Raw genomic sequence first — 19,370 nt, 5'->3', positions numbered from 1 at the left:
ACAAACTCTAATGAAGTCCCCCACCAAAGGAGGGGCTAATTGCTTCTAATCCCTCGCCCCTCACCATGAAGAGAACAAGCAAACAGTGTTGTGCCTATGTTGCTAAATTCCTGGTGCTCATTCTTATTTCCCAGTGTAGCACTTCATGAAAAGGAAAATAGAAACACACAAATCTCACAAAGGAATTTGCACTGTACAGTTTTCCCTCCAGGGTGATAAAACTATTAGCTTGAAACAAACAGTTTTTAGATGAAAATAGATCTTCCTGCAGAGAACAATGCGATTTTCTAGTATATTACAGAAAGTTGTGTGTTTCTTCTAAATAAGAACCTAAGGAAGGTGGAAAGGAAGGAAAGGGATAGTAAGAAAGATATCAGAGTCCCACAAGATCAATCTATAATCATAATGAAGTGCTGGCGGCAATTTGGCAACTTTGTAGCATCTGGGAGTAGAAGGTCATTGGGTCTAATTATACCGCAAAGAGAGGAAAGGAAGAAATGTAGCATGTAGCTGTATTCAGAGCCGTCTTAGATTTCAATCTAAGGGAGTGCAATAAATAAATAAATAAAATGCTTTGGCAACAAGAATAGTATCAGCCGGGAAAGGCTGGGAGGCAAACGATCAAGAGGGCCTTTATATATTTCCTCCGTGGTGAATACTGTGTTAGTGAACGATGTCAGGATGAATTTGGGCAGAGGGTGGAGGAGCAGAAGAGTGAGAGGAGAATGAGTCCAGGGTTGTGAAATGTGTTTAGGTTAGAAATCCAGCATATGGGTTTACGGCTTTAGTTTTACAAGCCAACAGTGATGATATCTGCAGATGTCATTGGGGGTCCCATTTGTTTCTATTCAAGAAGACCATCATTGGTATGGGAGTCTTCCTCTTCTTCAAGAAGAACACTTGAGGGTACCAAGAAGTATCAGTGTATCTCTCAGTTCCCAGTAGCACGTGCCCTCCCTCCAGGAAGGAATTGCAGAAGTGGGAATTGCAAAGAAGCAGGGCAGCTTCTCAAGTAGCAGAATCCAACTCTTCGTGAGCAAGTCCTAATCATCATGCAATGACAGACTTCTGGGGCAGACTTCAACTACTGCACGTTTCATAGCCCTGAGATGATTGTTTCTCCAAACAAAAAGAACAAGACTTGGGAATGTCTTGCTGTGATCCTCCTAAGAGGATAAGCAGTAGCAGAAACACAAGTTGGTTTAAAAAACAAAAACAAAACAAAACCAGAAACACACACACATTTGGATCTTTCCTTCTAACTATTTCTTGCCTATCTTACAGCAACAAAGGAATGGACAAATGATTCCAAAAACTAAGCAGAATTGATCCTAGACAGTGCCAAGATGGGGCACTGCCTGTGAATCCTATGTAAGCCACTGTGAACTTTGGAAACAAAAGGTGGTATCCGTACACAGTGGTGGAGCTACATGCTCCGGCACCGGGGGGTGGAGAGCAGGTGGGGGTGGGGCTGGTGTGCGTCCCGGGGGTGGGCGTGCTGCCCACAGGGGTGTGGTGCGTGTCCTGGGGGCAGGGCACACCGCCTGCAGGGACGAGGCGCTGAGCGCGGGCGGGGGGGGGCAGCCATGGTGGCACCCAACTGGGATTGCACTGCCGGGGGCTGTGTGCTCCCCCGCACTTCTCTTCCCCTGCCAGTGTCTGTATACAACAAATGTGCTAGTCTTCTTTGATGGTTTCTTCTTTGTAACAAATTTCAACCATATGAGACTGATAAGGAACAATCTGACTGGGTAACTTTTCATATTTTTCTGGTGACCCTGGGAAATGTGAAAAAGTTGCCTAGTCAGCTTGCTGTATTAATCCTATCTGTTTTATGGTCAACAGCCTTCTTTTGTTGCCAAGTTGTCTGGCCTCCCCAACTTCCTCACTATTTTATTTCCTTACCCTTTCTTACACTATGGAAGGAGCCACTTCGTACCTGGTAGACATCCTTTCACCTCAGGGCTTTTTTCAGCCGGAGCTCACTGTAGCTGAGTTCCGGCACCACTCAGGTGGGCACCATTGCCATTCAAAGAGAACAAGGAAGAAGTTCATGGTGAGCTCAGGCACTTCTTTTTCTAGAAAAAATAGCACTGAGCAGCCTGTATTATTAAATTGGGGTGGCTAAGCTGCTGTTGTCCGGATGTTGTTGGACCCTTCATTCCTGACCACTGGCCATGCTGGCTGAGACTGATAAGTATTGTAGTTCAACAACATTTGCAGGGCTACAAGTTGTCCATCCCTGACTTAAATAAACAAGCTGTCAAACAGTGTTGGGTAGCTGGACTGGAGAGCCACTCAAAGTCAAAAGGGTGTTTTGCTATTGAAAGTAGACCAAAAGCGTCTAGAACGATGCCCTGCTCCATCTACAGAGAGAGACAGGCAGCCTGAAGTAAGAAGAAAGTGTCAGTTTTTACATTTAAGGATTGGTGCTTTATGAGGCTTGATGTCTTAATGCTTCCTCTGGGACTATTCTGCATGAGTGCATTGCACAGGTGGCCCATTGCAATTTATAGTCACAATAATTGAACAGGAGAAATAAGAGCCTTGAGCCTTAACAGCACATGGGATGCAGCTGGTTTGGGTGCTTAGGCGGTAGGCATAACTTTTATATGACAAAGTCTCTTTCTGAAAGACAGGAAGTTGTTCTCTCCTCCCTAGAAGCGTCATGCCCCACTTTTTTTTTTTGTAGTTGTGCATACCAGGGCATGCTCCTGGAATCACTTTGTCAAGCCCTAAAATGAGCAATTTAATCCACCATAATTTATATGGCTATGGAATTCTTTTCAATGAACATCTGTGAAAGAGTCAGTTTGAGAAATGCAGGAACCAAGTTGTCATTAAAGCTGGAGACTTGAATGAATATTTTATGATCCTCTTTTTCAAGTTTTTATGTGCTAACATCTCATATGAAGTTTTCTTTCAGCACGCGTGCAAGGAAAGCACGGCCTTCGCCCCCCTGAGTTGCCTCCTTTTGGAAGATATTGCAGGATCAGCTATCCCCGAGTTTTCCTGTTCATCACTCAGTTCTAAATAAATGGCCAACCATCTTAGATTGTTTCTTGAAAGAGAAACATCTTAGATTGTTTCTTGAAAGATTGTTTCTTGTTTACTCTGCCTGAAGCATGCTGCCGCTGCTGGTTTGGGAAGTGGTGTGCACATGGTGTTAGTCACAAGCTATATCTATCCTATCGTTTCCCAAACTTCTATCCACAATGAGAAAAAGAACTAGATATGTTTTATGCTGCTAATGTGGGCACAGCCTCAGAGTCAAAATAAAATCTTCTTCTAAAAAAAGAAATCTAGAATGTCATTAGGGAAGAGAACCAACCATGATGAACGTGAAATTAGGCTGCAATACTGTGTCCTACTGAATTCAATGGGTCTTACTCCCAGGTAAGTAGGGTAAGGATTGAAGCCTAAAATAGTATCTGTTTATTGGTGTGTATAACATGGGAAGTTTAAAATCAATTTCATTAACACACAATTAGAATTATTATAGTGGGAAGAATATAGTTGGTACCATGTGCACACTGTTAAGTGTGAACAGTGAGTACAATTCTCTGCTTCTAAAAGTGTGGTTGATGGGACGGGGGTGGGGGGTCAGCTCAAATATATGATGAATTCAGAAGCCAAAATGTGTCATTTCACATCTTAGGTGTTGTAAAATGAATTTTACAGTATAAAGGTCTGTATCCTGGGCATTATTAGATTGTTTGAAAACTACTGAAGGTAATGGAATGAACGGACCAGGCCCCATAGATGTTTTCTCAGGAGCAGGGTTGGGGGAGAAATTGAATTCAGTTCACACTGAAAGCTGAATTTACCTAATTCAACCTTTCTGGAACACTATGAGAACTGAAACACAGCCATCCATCAGAATTCACACTTCTACAGATTTTGATATGCATTTCTCTAGCAGAGCAATGTGTACAAAAACGTGTGCATTAAAAATCCATATTATTAGGAGAAATTGCTTTGCTTTGTGCTTATTAGGCAAAATTGCAAATTTCACACTACAGTAAAATGCTGGCAAATTTTCACGAGGACAAAAATTGTAAACTGTTGATTCTTGCTATAATAGGGTGAGATAGCACAGTTCAATGTGCTGAGAAGATATGAAGTGAATATGGCAGCAAGGGCATGAATTTGTTTCATCTGCCCTCTGATTCGTTTGCAGAATCCCAGTTTTCCATGCTGAGCCCTATTTCCCAGAAAATACCTCTGCATATTTGGAGAAAAATGAATAATGCTGTTGCCTCTGAAGTATATCCAAGCTTCTGCCACAGGAGGTCACTCAATAGCAATGCATAAATCTCTGAAGAAGTGCAATGTGAAAGGTGACAGGACCTGTTCAAAACATTTGAAAAACATGTCCATTCTGAATATACCGAAGGGCAGGATTTTCAGCTGATTCTTTTGAAACCATATGTATTTATTTATAAAAAGATTTATATTCTTCTATTTCTAGAAAAAATATATTACAGCTAATTACAATTATACATTCGCTGTTCTCCTAGCCTGTTTTTAGAAGTCAGCTGAGCTGGTGAGAAAATAATTGATGAAAGATGGGGAAGAAAGTTGGGGAAGAATTACACTTCCCTCACCAACTGGCATATTTTGGTCATAAAAAATAGAACGTATCAGGTCATTTCTAAAGATGTGACCAGGGCAGGTGTGTGAACAAATATGGCTATATGGCTCCCTGTATCATATCTAATGTGTTTTGCTCCAAGCGTTTCTGGTTTTATGAAACCTGGTTTGTGGTTAAGACTAGCAAAGCTAAGATGGAAGAGAGGAGATCTCATTTGCAAAGACTGCATCCCTTGCCTTCACTTCCATGTCAAAACACACTGTGGTGCACTTGTGCCTGATTCTCCAAGTCCTTCACTGTTATACATTTAAGCATGTAAGAGTTTCTGGGCTGGATTTTTTTTGTCTCCACTTCAGTATATTCACATTTATTATTGACCCTATATTACTAGATCTGTTTAGCAAGGCACATCCAGTCCTGGGTTTGTCTCACTCTCTGCTGTTTCCATTCTGCTGCAGTTCCGCTTCTGCTAAAACCTATGTTGCTGCTCTTATTATCTACTTTGTGCAAAACTTATGAAATTAATTGCACGATTAATTTCAATGCATTTCAGTGAAGGTCAAACATCAAAAATAATACAGTAAATTAAATCATTTTTTGCATATATTTGGCAGTTATGCAATACTGCCAATACTGATGGCATTTGCTTGTATGATTTCCATTCATGACCTCTGATGAACATTTGAAATGCAGGATTTCTGCTCTCATTTCCATTTCAAATGGAATCCTCCAGCATCCCTAATTCCCCACCCACCCCATTCCTTAGTGTGAGATTAGATTGCAGTTTATTGAGAATTCATTTGTAATATTCCTTAAAATGATTAAAATATCAATTAAATAGAATGCTGTACCTGATTTTGTAATTTCCTTTAGGCTGAGGAGGCTCCATCCATCAGAACTGGACTCTGAGGAATGGGATGGGGAGGGAAGTTAACACAAGCTTCTAAACAATGAAAAATGTCAGCTCCCCACTTTAGCTTCCAGTGTGAGACTATAATGCCAGAGTGCTGAAGTAGTTACCACGGGGTGGCCAACATAGTACTATTCAGATAACATTGACTACAACTCCCATCAGTCTTGAGCACTGGCTACACCCCTGGGTAAGAGTATAGTACAGTGGTACCTCGGGTTAAGAACTTAATTCGTTCTTGAGGTCCGTTCTTAACCTGAAACTGTTCTTAACCTGAAGCATCACTTTAGCTAATGGGGCCTCCCGCTGCCGCCGTGCTGCCGGAGCATGATTTCTGTTCTCATCCTGAAGCAAAGTTCTTAACCTGAAGCACTATTTCTGGGTTAGCGGAGTCTGCGACCTGAAGCGTCTTTAACCTGAAGCGTATGTAACCCGAGGTACCACTGTATTCTTGGTTCAAATTTTCCCTCGGTTCACTTCAAATTGCACACTGAACTTGGGCCAGTTTTTCTCTTTCAGTCTAATCTACCTCTCAGGGTTGTTGTGAGATTAAAATGGGAAGGTTGTAAGAACTGAAAGCACCTTGGAGAAAGGGTGGGGGGAAATGAACAAATCCAAGTCCTGTTGATGGGCCGGGCTGGGTTATGTGTGATACTATGGCTGTGTACATACCATATATTTAAAGAACGCTGGGAACTGTAGTTTTCCCTTGCAGAACTGCAGTTCCCAGTGTCCTTAACAAGCTACAGTTCCCATGATTTTGGGTAAACGCATGTGCTTTATGGTGTGTACACAGTTATGGTAGGAAGTTCCTTTTAGATCTTTCAGTCCTAGGAAGAGCCTTTGCATGGTTTCCCTTTGATTATATGGAAACTTACTGTCCCATTTAAATACTGAGCATCACAGAAAAAAGAGATGGTAAATTACATATTTTCTATGTTTCACCTTCTAGGGAGCAGGGGGAACCTCCCTACAATTCTGATTTGCCTGTTGATCTCCAGCATTGTTTTTGATGAGTTGCTAAATTGCTAAATTGATGGGCCAAGCAATTTATTAGGTGTTTTGTCTGTTTTTAACTGCAGTCTGCCTCTCAAGGAAACAAGTATTGTCTGTGGTGTGGAAGATGAGTCTCTGTGTGATGAGAGCCATGTGTACCAAGCCCCCATTTTTCATAACTGCTGTCATTTTACAGATGTATGACCCTCTTCGCCTGGTTACGGAGAAGCCGGGGGTGGGGTAGAGAATGGGGAAAGAAGATAATATACAGGGCTCCGCAGAAGAAACTCTGGTAGGCAGATACACAAATCATGTCATGCAAACCAGACCCGGCTAAAGGAACATTGCATCCCTCTTCAGAAGACAATAACAGATAGGACAGAGAAAGATGGAGTCTGAGATGATTAGGAAAACAGGAACGGTTAATGGATAACAGCAATGTGGCGCCAAGTAGTTCATTTCATGTCATAAAGATATGAGAAGCAGCACAAACAGAGAGCAGGTAAAAGGTCTTTGAAATTCATCCAATCAATGCAGATACAGGCTTGTGTCCCCAGTGGATCTGGCAGAAATGGATACAGATGGTGGAAAAGTTAATTTATTTCAAATGGTGTCGTTTTGTTTTCTTGGGTATTTCAGCTTGGGATTCTTTGTAATGGGCCTACAGCTCCAGTCTATGCCGGTGCTGCAGCACTGACAATGTACAATGAGGTCCAGAGCTACCATTTTGATTCTCGAAAGCAGCTACAGATGTGATGGAGATGTATAACCAATGGGTGCAGCGACCTCTCTCCCATGCTTTGCACGCAGGTGGCCTCATGGTTGATCCCTTGCATCTCCAGCTAGAGCTGGGAATAGCCCTTGTCTGAAATCCTAGAAAACAACTGCTGGTCAGTGCGCTGCAAACATCACTGAGCTAGATGACTCAGTGGTCCAAGGCAGTTTATCCTCACCAACTGGCAACCATTCTTCATCATGTTGAAAGGAGGGACTTGTCCATTTGTCTCTCAAGTGAGATGGGAAGGTTCTGCACCAGGGACTTGTGTCTGCTGGTAATAGGGGAATGTATTCAAGTTCCTGTCAGGCAGTGCTATTTTTCTAGAAAAAGAGGTGCCAGAACACAGCTCCCTTGTTCTTTTAGAATGGCAATGACATCCACTTGAGAGGTGCCAGAACTGAGTTCCAGTAAGTTCCACCTGAAAAAAGCCCTGCCCTCGGGACATTTTGACCGGCAGACACTAACTCACGAACATTCATTGAAGATGAATGTTGGAAGATGCGGAACTTACAAAAGAAAGTACTTCTTCACACAGCACATAGTCAAACTTTGGAACTTAGTCCCACAGGAGGCAGTGATGGCCACCAACTTGAAGGGATTGAAAAGAGGACTGGGCAAATTCATGGATGATATGGCTATCTATGGGTACTAGCTGTGATGGTCATGCTCAGCCTTCATAGTTGGAGTTTGTGGAAGCCACAGAGGGGAGAGTGTGCTTGTCCTCAGGCCCTGCTTGGTGGGCCTGATCCAATAGGCTCTTCTTATGTTCTTATGCTGCCTCCCATTCACTTTTTTAAAGGATTGATTTAGGTAAAGGTAAAGGGACCCCTGACCATTAGGTCCAGTCGTGGCTGACTCTTGGTTTGCGGTGCTCATCTTGCTTTACTGGCCGAGGGAGCCAGCATACAGCTTCTGGGTCATGTGGCCAGCATGACTAACCCACTTCTGGCAAACCAGAGCAGTGTACGGAAACTCTGTTTACCTTCCCGCCAGAGTGGTACCTATTTATCTACTTGCACTTTGATGTGCTTTTGAATTGCTAGGTTGGCAGGAGCAGGGACCGAGCAACGGGAGCTCACCCCATTGTGGAGATTCGAACCGCCGACCTTCTGATCAGCAAGTCCTAGGCTCTGTGGTTTAACCCACAGTGCCACCCACATCCCATTTGATTTAGGATAGAGTTCAATTAAAGCTATGATTTTCAGCACAGCACAGTACTATTATACAATAGTTGTTAACACGGGTTACATTTTACCCTGACCCGTTCCATACAAAAGGTCAACACATTCAAATACAGAAAAATCTAACCTCTGAAATAATAAGATTGTTAATTATTGCAAAGTTCAGGCTGCAATTCAACAAATGATGCTGCTTCCAAGATAACCTGCGTAGGGAAACATAAAGATCAGTCTCTGTGTGCAGTGGTTACATCACATATGATAGTGCTGCCCAAGATGGTATTGTGTGCCCTTTAGATAAATATCCCAGTCAACAGATGCATATAGACTAAAGAAGAGCAATTGAGAAAAATGCATGTGCTGGGAAAGTGCAAGGTAACGACTCTAAGCAAAGTAGATTTGTATTGGCATAAAGCCCTTTCAGAAACATTTGCGGTTCATTTTGATCAATGGATTTGAAAATTCTGCTTTGTGGATATAGCAAATACTCAGCTCTTTGCTTAACGAGGTGATAAGGGGCTATAAAGTCAGCTGAGATACGACATTGCAAACAAAATACTTTAGATTGTAGGTGCTGTTTTTGTACCGAAACACATCTGCCTCAATGTTGGAAGCAGTGCCCTTCACTGGTGTTGACAATGGCAGAAGAAAGCACTATACAGAAGTCTGGAACGAAGCTGACTTCTTCAGCCTATTTAGGCAAACTAGAACTCTGGGCAATGGCATAATTCCTCCATGAAACAGCTTGACTGAACACAGTGGGCCCCTCCCCAGGCTGAAGAACAGAGCGGACTGCAGAATATCTCTTCTGATAGGAAATGGGAGTATTGTATTGAAAAATGCTGTATCCCATTCCCCAGCATGAAGAATGACTGCTTGTCAAAGAAGCAGCAGTACTTTGCATGCTACTTCAGATCATCCAGAACTTCTTCTCTAGGCTTGGGGGCAGGCAGGCTGGTCTAAGAGCAGCACACATATATAAGGCACTGCTTCTCACTTTGGGAGCAATCTGAACCCAAGTTCTGCAGGGACGAGCAAGTTAGGATCCAGTGAGTTAGGATATAGTGGCCATTGATAGTCTTGTTGTCTATGTATCTGCCTAATCCTCATTCAAAGCCATCCAAGTTGGTGGCCATTCATTGCTTTTCACCTGGCAGACACTCCTTCTGGTGGGATAGGATAGATCAGCTTGTATTTCTTGCTGGGGAGGATGCCTGTCAGGTAGGAAGCTGCTCCTTCCATGGTGTAACAAAGGGTAAGGAAAGAGAGGGTGAGGGTTATGGGGCAGACAAACTGGCAACCAAAGAAGGATGTGGTCACCTCTTAGCCGTCCCTGAACCAGGCCACCATATTCATTTCTGTATCTCCACCAGTGCCAAAGAAGGTTGCTGTTGTTGCTGTTGTTATTGACAATAGTTGCCAGGCTTAATCAACATTTGAGAAAAGCTTTGAGAGCCTGGAATAAAAGTGACTATAGTATAATTGCAAAGACACCTTAATAAGGATAGTGATCTGTGATAAGCATCTTGATGATAAACAAGATTGAAAGTAATGAATGAATCAATCCAAGTCACATTCCTTATTTATTCTTTTTTGGGGGGCAATGTTATTTTCTTCCAAATCTTTCCAGATCTCGGGGCATGCAAATATCTATTTTCTTTGCAGTAATGCTGTTAAGAGCAGCCTGGATAGGAGAAGGAGGAGGAGGAGGCATCCCACAGAAGAGATAAAAGAGTACAAAACAGCTCTTGATACCGTGGAGTGTAACCAATTCCTAGGAGTGAGCTTGTGCTTTTGAATATTTTATAATTTATAAACTGGGAACACATGATGTTCTGCTTTTCAAACAGTAGCTCATATTACATATGCCCTCCATAGACGTGGGATGAAAAACAACAACAGAAAATATGCCCTTTTGTTCCCCAATATTTGGTAGTGCTCTGTGATTTTCATCAGAAGTTTGGCACAGGAGCCATCTGACAGACTGCCTTGTCTATTAACAATCTATAGTTTGGGCCACCCCAGACAACATAATTTGGAGTGCTGCATTCCTGCTAGTTCCATTGAGTACTTACAGCATGATACACTAATCCGACATAAAGACAGTGGCAAATGATGGGGTTAGTTTTGCTATAGATGACAATGAGGGTAGAAGAACATTGTTGGAGGTAAAAGGCTTTGCTTCTGCTTCCAGTGTTGTACTTATTTGCTAATTTGGACTGGGGGAAAGGCCCTAAGTTGGGTTGTGCCACAGCCTCTGGGGTTTGAAGCAATCTTTTATTTGTCCTGAATATTCCAATTTTGCAACATTCAGCTTTACTGGATTTTTGCAAGCAAGTTTCCTGTAGTAGAATTCTTTTTTTGTACATTATTTTCACTAAAATATGGACATCTGTATGCATTGTCCACTCACATTTACATTTCCTAGATGTTCTTTCGGTGGATAACTGCATTGCAAAACTTGGAGACATGTAAATTTTTGCTTCAGATATTGAAGGCTCGCTGTGTTTTGGTTCAGGAAGTGTGAATCCAGTAAGCTCACATGAAAATGTGAACGAATTTCACCCCCCATCCCTGCACAGGACCTCTAGGGGATAGCGCCAATGCTTCAAAGAGGTTGGGGGGAAATGTATTCCACTAAAGCCAATCAAATAGTTTATCTGAAGGAAAACCAGTCAACAAAATACTTGAGGAGGTCTAATTGGTCTAAATCACAAGGCCAAATTATGAAGAGGGCCACAGCTCTGTGAGACTGATAAAAAGTGTTTGTGCCTATACAAGCAGTGGAACAGAAGCACCCACCCGAACAGAAGTTTGCTTGTTATATGTGTCAGCATTTATGCATAGCTGTGTAAGAGCCAGGCGGTGCGGGGATACTGTACATCTTCAACCCTTGAATCGTACAGCGATAAGACAGACTCTTAGGATTAACAACCCTGTCAAGGGGAAGTCTCTGAAGTGCTTATTTGTTTAGATGGAGAATTTCATTCATCATTAAGGGAGTGATAGAAATGGAAGCCCATCCGACGTGGTATCTGAAGCCTACCTGGAAATATGTTGAGGGTGGTGAGATTAAACGCTGTCCCCTTTCTGGATCTGAAAGTAGCAGTAGATATGAGACATATGACTTCTGAACTATTTGCTTTCTTCCCTGTCTCTCCCCCCTCCCATGAAAGCATGGCAAGCCCACTTGAATGAGCAAAGGCTTTTCATACAGGCAGCTAGAGAACAAATGACATTACAATTTTAAATGCAATTTTCCAGTCATACTCTAAGATTAAATAGTGCACGTTTATACAATAACTTATAATTGCATTTTCCTCATTTTGTTCCTCCAAAATTTGCTTAAATTGATAAAATCAACACATGTGTATTGTTTTGGAAGTATTAGCTAGAGATGGAAAGACTACAGTCCTACCTTCACTTAAAACGTCATAGAGTTCAATGAGACTTACTTCTGAGTAGGCATGGTTAGGCTTACAGCTTTATTTATTATCTGCTATCATAATAATTACTGCCCTGCCTTTCTAGAGTGAGAGTACTTACTGTTATTAACATCAAACAACAAAGTCACAAATATAACAACACAATAGCTTAAATTTAAAAACAGAAACAAAAGTATACAGCCTTGCATTTATTACCTGGATCTGAACCCAGTGCTAAAATAGTAAAAGGTAATGATAAAGGTACCCCTGACCGTTAGGTCCAGTTGCGGATGACTCTGGGGTTGTGTGCTCATCTCCCTCTAGGCCGAGGGAGCCGGCATTTATCCACAGACAGCTTCCGGGTCATGTGGTCAGCATGACTAAGCTGCTTCTGGCGAGCAGCACACGGAAATGCCATTTACCTTCCCGCCAGAGTGGTACTTATTTATCTACTTGCACTTGGCGTGCTTTTGAACTGCAAGGTGGGCAGGAGCTGGGACCGAACAACAGGAGCTCACCCCGTCGTGGAGATTCGAACTGCCAACCTTCTGATTGGCAAGCCCTAGGCTCTGTGGTTTAGACCACAGTGCCTCCCGCGTCCCTTTAAGCTAAAATAGTGGGGAATGTCTATTCCACAGCTAGACGCCTGTGTGCTGGGGACTTCATGGGAATGTAGACTATGCATTGTGGAAACTATTTAGAAGTAAATATCATGGAAATAAATGGAAACTTCTGTTTACTAAGTAAATTTGGGAACTGGAATATAATAGTATGTTTACACTTACATTTAATGTACACTTATCAAATTTTCCAGTGCTGTATTTCAAATCTGTGATCCCATGATGTTCACATCCTATGATGTTCTGCATGGTCATCCTGTTTCTTTCTGAAGAAAAACAAAAACATTTGAAGGATATTCTTCTTCTTCTCAAAGCAGCTTCACAGCAATTGGAATCTACAAGCCAATACAAGTCTGAACAACTTTGCAAAGCCACCTCTGCTGCTGTGGGTGGTCTTGCAGTAGTGATATCATCATGGGAGTGAACAGGACCCAATTCAAAAGAGCATCCTCAGAGTGCAGACATCCAGAGTGGTCAGAATGCGCATGCTCAGATATGCACTTGACACCCACTAGTATTTCTCAGCAATGCCACATCCGCTCTTACTGTCAAAACTTTGAGTGTGTGCAGATGAGACTGATGGTACAAACGCGTGTCAACTATGGATGGGGTAAAAACAGTAACTCCCCTAAACATTCCTCGGTGTGAGCACCTATTGAAACAAATCATATCCTGATCAGCAATATGGGACCTTTGGTGATGTTAACATCTCAGGTAGAAAGCATTTTCAGGCACAGATTTAGGGGAGCGTGACTGGTTTACCTGCACTGGGAGCTGAGCTGGGAGGGCGCTACAGGGGGCACCACAACAGTGATGGACAACAGAAGGTGAGAGGTGGGGAAGGAAGGAATTTTGGCATTGAACAGGGTGCCACTGAAATTTGAAAGCCCACCACTGGCATTTTGAAGAACAGCTGGAAAAACAGACTTCAAGTCACTCTGAGTTGAAAATGTGGACATATCCTAAGTCAGAATCACTTGTACTCTAGTCCCTGAATTACCTTACTAGTGTGTGCTTCAGCAAATAAAATGTGTGGAGATCTATTCTGAAACCAGCTTTTACAGTCGGGATCGTTTTATTCTAGAGTGGCAAAATGAGGGGAGGGACGTCAAATGCAGACATGCTCTAATTTGGTGGGAGAAGTAGTTTCAGAATTCAGTTGTTTGTAGGCATGATTGTATGTCAGCATCATGTTCAAAGAGGCATGAAAGGTGAGAGCAGGAGAGGCTGTAAGATCTAAAACAACAGAGAAAGCAAGAGTGGTTCCACGCTGTTGGTGGTCTTCCACCAACTGGACCTAATTGGATGTTAACTAATTAAAGCTATCTTGTTCTGTCATTTTGACAATGTGTGCAGTGAAACACGTTGGTGAAGAAGATGCTTGTTTTCCTGAGTGAAAGAAACAACAGTGGTGACAATTCAAATACAACTCTGTGTGGGAGAAAAGCCACAATGTTAATTTTGTATACACTTCTCTTGGCGCTCTATAGAAGAATGGTTTTACAATGTATTTAAATATGTGTAGGGGAAAATGGGATTGAAAATAATAATATTCTAAGGACATTTAATTTGATGTTTGGACTCTGATCCTAAACACAGCAGGTGGTTTTTAACTGGGGCCACATTGACACCATTGATTTAAAACACTATGATGTCACTTTAAACAGTCATGGCTTCTCACCAAGAATTCTGGGAGCTGTAGTTTGTTCAGGGTGCTGAGAGCCCCTCCCAGAGCTACAATTCAGCGTTGCAGGGGGTTGGACTAGATGACCCTTTGGTTCCTTCCAACTCAAGATTCTATGATTCTATGAATTCCTAGAGTTCCGTGCGGAAAGGGACTGAATGTTAAAACACTATGGAGAATGTTTTACATTATTCCACAATCTTGCACGATAGAATCATGGAACTGTAGAGTTCGAAGGGACCAGTAGGGTCATTTAGTCCCACCCCCTGCAATGCAGAAATCTCAACCAAACCATCTGTAACAGATGGCTACCCATCCTCTGCTTAAAAACCTCCAAGGAAGGAGAGTCCACAACCTCCTGAGGGAATCCATTCCACTGTCAAATGGCTCCTACAGTCAGAAAGTTCTTCCTGATGCTTAAGTTCCTCCTGTTAGGGAATGTATGCTAAAAATCCTGGAAGATTATGCAGCCAGAATCTGACATTTTACTTGCCTAATGTTTCCCTGTTTCCCACAGGAGTGTTCACTCCAGGATGAGCAGGAAACATTTAGAGAAGCCCCAAAACTAACATGTCGATTTGATAGCAGCGCCTTTGACAAACCGGTGTGGTTTAACGTGAGGCTATGAGACCAAGCCTAGAGTGAACTTAACTTCAGAAATAGGAAAGAGCAGATGAGAAAAGTACAGTGCACAACCCTGTGTTGAGGACCGTAAATCCTGTTTTAAATCCTGCTGTAATTTTGGCTCCCCCCCACCCAACCTGTATTATTTCACAACTGATTACTTCTGACTGCTCAACACCCAGTTCCCTCGGAAAGTGCTAATTAAGAGACTGAAGAGGCTCATCTAATATTTATACTGGTGGTGTTGCACTAGATCATTTTGCAGTGCATGAACAGCGTCATGAAGAAGGAATTAGAAGCAGTATAGCTCTGAGCCCCAGATAATCCTTCGCTGATTAGTGAGATTCTCATTGCCACCTATTCTGAATGCACTCCTCTCAGGATGTTGATAAAGCCTTTCGGTATCACAAGATGGACTACCAAGCACAGCGCTAGCTTTCCTACCCAATCAAAGCGAAGCCCCCAGTTCACCTGGTTAAGCTATCCTAATCCTAAATCGGCTTTTAGATTGTCGCTTAACAACTCTGAGGTACTCCAGAAGGATCCAGCGCAAATCCGGCAGTAAATGAGGCCTAGTCTGAGTGAAAACGAACAAACAAAAAGCTTTGAGGAAGGGGGGGCAATATTTTTCACCCCCTAAGACTTACAGGGGGGAAATCTATTCAATGAGAATTAAGGTGTCACAAATTAGATGGTTCTATGAAGTCAACCTTCCTGTGAAGACTTTGAATTTTTCAGCCTACGAAAGATTATATACAATTGTATCTTAAACCCCATATGATGACAAATAGGGGATTTTCCAAGTGGTGTTTTTTTGTTTTTTTTGTTTTTTTTTACACTTTGGAGGTTATTTTTGCACAGGGAAATGACAAAGAATAGAGCACCACAGAAATTTAAAGTGTAATTATTCTGTGTGTATTTGTTAACAATGACAAATGTCTGGGCAGCCTGTCCAATTATCGATTAGATCTGTATTTCAGACCTTCCAATTAACCTTTACATTAAGGTATCATTTTGCGGTAAAGAGAAGGCTGTGCCTTGTAGCGAAAAATTGTACCCTATGATGTATATTCTTGAGTAATGGTATATATGGTGCACCGCAAATCTCAGCGCCCTTTATTGACTATTTTAACAAGGACATGTTTGAACACTCCTGCTGGACGCTTCGCCCATTCGTAATTAAAGAGGGGGAAAGAAAGCCAAGTTAAGCACAATGGCAGAGCGGCTTCATGCAGACATGCACTGGCGTTGTCAAGGTTGCTTGGAAACCCCTAGACTTCAAGAGATTATTGTATGGATGAATAGAAATGCTGGGAGTCATTTCAAGTGCTCTGAGTTGGGCTTACTGCTCGTTTGACTTCTCCATTTAAAGAGCAATGCTTGAAAGAAGCAGCCGCAACTTCCCTGCCCACAGCAAGCTTTCAAATCTCATGCATTATTGGATAAAATCAATATATCCTGTTCAGTAGCTTGAAAGCTTCTGTTCCAAAGGAATGGCATGCTTTGGAGCCTGCTGACTGAATCTGGATGCAAAAGGAGTGCCTGATTTGCTGGTGCTGCAGAGAGAGAGAGAGAGAGAGAGAGAGAGAGAGAGAGTCAGTCTCACCCTTGCTTCTGTTCTCCTTAGGAGCCAGCTGGGCCTTGGATGAGCCAGTGGCTCCAGAGCTCAGATCTACCCCAGGCTAGAGTTAGAATTGCTCTAAGAAACAACTAGCCAACCAGCCTACCAAAACAACAACAACGGCAACATGTGCAAAAAAAAAAAAAAAAAAATTAAAATGGTGAAGTTGACAATAATGACTGAAGACCTTGAACTGAAGCCTCTTTGCTCTAAAGAGGAAGTCTGTTTTGCTTAAAGTTTGTTTTCCTCAAAGAAAATGTCAAGGAATTCAGCATTCTTTTCTTGCCCTTTTTCTTTTTAAATATACACACTATTTTGGAAAAGGGGATAAGAAAACAAAAATGCCAACTGCATATGGGGCAGTGACACCAGCCAGCAACTGGCACTTAAAGTAGATACAATGGGCTGTATCCAATGGTCCTCCTACTTAGAGTAGACCTATTGAAATCAATAGATAACTAACTCAGGCCTGTTAATGTCAGTGGGTCTACTCTGAGTAAGACTTAGTTGGAGGCAACCCACTGAGTACCAAAGATCACTGATTCTGGAGTTCCCACTCCCGACGATGGTCCTTGAGGTCTAAGATATCAAGGTCTATTATCCTTCATAAATAAATTGAGTATAATAAATCCAATACACAAACCCCATCCTGTGGTGGTTTGTCTTTTCTTGTGGGAAGTTTTAGCAGTTCAAGGATTAGCTAGCTTTCCCCTTCCATGAAGGGTCTGATGTAAACCCTTGTACCAAGAGCTTAAAGTCTTAAGACTGTTAGAAATTTCCATCAGTCAGCCGGTATGTTCGTGAATAAAAAGTTAGTTGCTGATCTGACCCCACTCATTGCTCTCTGGAAAGAAGCCATCTAACTACAGACATTCGGCTGCGCCAAGTGAGGGAGAAAGGGGGGAGGGCAGTTATTAATACAAAAGTAATGGGGCCGTTTGCATTGGCATTTGAAGTCACATATATACCTAGGATGCAAAGCCACCCATATCTATAGATCAATTTGTTTGAACATCAGAGTCTGGATTTGCAACTTCAAATTAAGACCCCTATGATCGGGGGGGGGGGGGAGAGGAAAGAGACATTGCACCCTCTTTTGTAATTCAAGAACACCGTGAATAAAAAATATTTTAACAAATTATTTTGTAAATCTATGCTGAGCACGGTGTGAACTGTAGAATTTTATTGTATATAGAAAATTAAAACTGAAAATTAAAACTGTTAAAACTGTGTGCATCTCAAACAATGATCCTACTCATCGGAAACACTAGCCCTTTGCAGCCCCCCCCCCCCCGTGGAACAGTTCCTCATATGTGTAGAGTGCCCTTCACATGCTGTCTGAATGTTCAGATGGTGTTCTTTCAACCTAGGTGAGTGGGTGTCTCCTCAACCATCCTAATACAACCATGCTCCATCTATCTCATGACAAGGCAGTGTCTTGAATAGGGAGGGACAAATCTGTCAAATTTGGTTTGTTTCTGTTTCTCACATTTCCAGTCATCAGTCCTGCACATTCCCAGACCAGTTTGTGAGATTATATATATATATATATATATATGCAGGTTTTGGTGTCCTCGGGTGTCTTCCCGTGTAAAAGTTGGGGTGTCTAGGCGACGTTTCGACGAGGTCTCACTCGTCATCTTCAGGCTGGTGCTTTCGGCTTCTTGTTACTGGAACAGAGCAGGATCTCAGTGTTTGAGTTCCTATAAATACTGTTGAGGAGGTGTGGTGTATAGCCTCCAATGTTCTGGGCAGAGAGGAGGTTCCCAGGCTGGTGTGCCTTTTCTTCTTTTGTTCCTTAATTACTTGAGGGATATCTTGAGTGATTTCTTGAGTGATTTCCTGAATCCCACTTAGGTGGGTCATTAGGTGTGGATTAGTTGCTAAAGCCTTCGTGTCTTGAACTCTTGAACTTTGTGAAGAGTTTTTCTGAGAAGATGGCTGTACTGCACTTGGTTGTGCTCTGGCTTGGCTTCGTGTATAGGGGCGAGCTGTGGTTTTGTGGCCTGTGCCAGCCAGATCTGTGTAGGGATTGCAGGGGGGTGCAGCATCCGGAGGTGCCACCCTGGTTTGGCTACTGGATGGTGTCTGTAATTTATCTGTGGAGAGGGTCTGGGTTTGGGTCTGGTGTGGTTGATTGGTGATGGCGTTCTGTGTGCCTCTGGATCTGGTGTCAGATTTTGTGGGGAGGGCTAATTTCCAGATGTCTGGCAAGCGGGATGTGTCGTCACGCTTGTTCATGTTGTGAGGGTGTTTCTCTATCTCGATGGCTTCCATGATTATTCTCTTGTGGTGATGTTCCATGTTAAAGAGCAATTTGGAATCTGCAAAATTAATTTCGTGTCCTGTTTCTTTCATGTGTTGGAAAAGAGAGGAAGTTTTTTCTTCTTTTTTGACGGCATTCTTGTGTTCTGCGATCCGTGCATTTATTCGTCTGTTTGTTTGTCCAATGTACGTGGCTGGGCAGACTTTGCAGGGTATTTCATAGACCCCTTGGTTTTCCAACTGAATTTTATCCTTGGGGTTTCTGAGGATATTGGCTATTTTTTGGTTGGTGCAAAAGGCTGTTTTGATATTGTGTTTATGGAGGATTTTGCTAATTTTATCTGTAGTGCCCTTGATATAAGGAAGGAGGGCTATGCCATTGTTTTCTTCTGTGTCTTGGTTTTTGGGGGGTGTTTCTTTTTGGATTAGCTTCGTAACCCTGTTTTGCTGGTATCCATTGGCAATTAACACATTTGAGAGATTCTGTAACTCAGTTGTCAAGTGGTCTTCGTCAGCCAGGCGTTTGGTTCTGGAGATGAGAGTCTTGGCTACGGAGTTTATTTGTGCAGGGTGGTGGTGTGATTGTGCATGTAAGTAGCGGTTGGTGTGTGTTTTTTTCCGGTAGATAGTGTGTCCTAGGGAGCCATCAGGTTTTTTGTAGATTAGGACGTCAAG

At 42.5% G+C, this 19,370-nt stretch overlaps 1 long non-coding RNA gene across 3 annotated transcripts in view; it reads right to left on the bottom strand.

Annotated features, from left to right (window-relative positions):
* Positions 1 to 6,922: 6,922 nt before the first annotated feature.
* The window catches only part of LOC310685441, a 49,006-nt gene continuing 36,558 nt past the window's right edge, over positions 6,923 to 19,370 (bottom strand). The window contains exons 3-7 of one of the 3 annotated variants that reach the window (XR_014515263.1): positions 16,156 to 16,365; positions 12,667 to 12,767; positions 11,503 to 11,552; positions 8,587 to 8,662; positions 6,923 to 7,062 (exon numbers count right to left, since the gene is read on the bottom strand). This is a non-coding gene — a long non-coding RNA (uncharacterized lncRNA). The remainder of the gene's footprint in view (positions 7,063 to 8,586; positions 8,663 to 11,502; positions 11,553 to 12,666; positions 12,768 to 16,155; positions 16,366 to 19,370) is intronic. The other 2 variants (XR_014515261.1, XR_014515262.1) reach the window with 2 other exon arrangements.

The sequence above is a fragment of the Podarcis tiliguerta genome (genome assembly GCF_965153285.1).
Source record: "Podarcis tiliguerta genome assembly, chromosome: 9".
Classification (NCBI taxonomy): domain Eukaryota; kingdom Metazoa; phylum Chordata; class Lepidosauria; order Squamata; family Lacertidae; genus Podarcis; species Podarcis tiliguerta.
The sequence above is the reverse complement of the archived record's forward strand: the minus strand, read 5'-3'. Positions and strand labels throughout refer to the sequence as shown.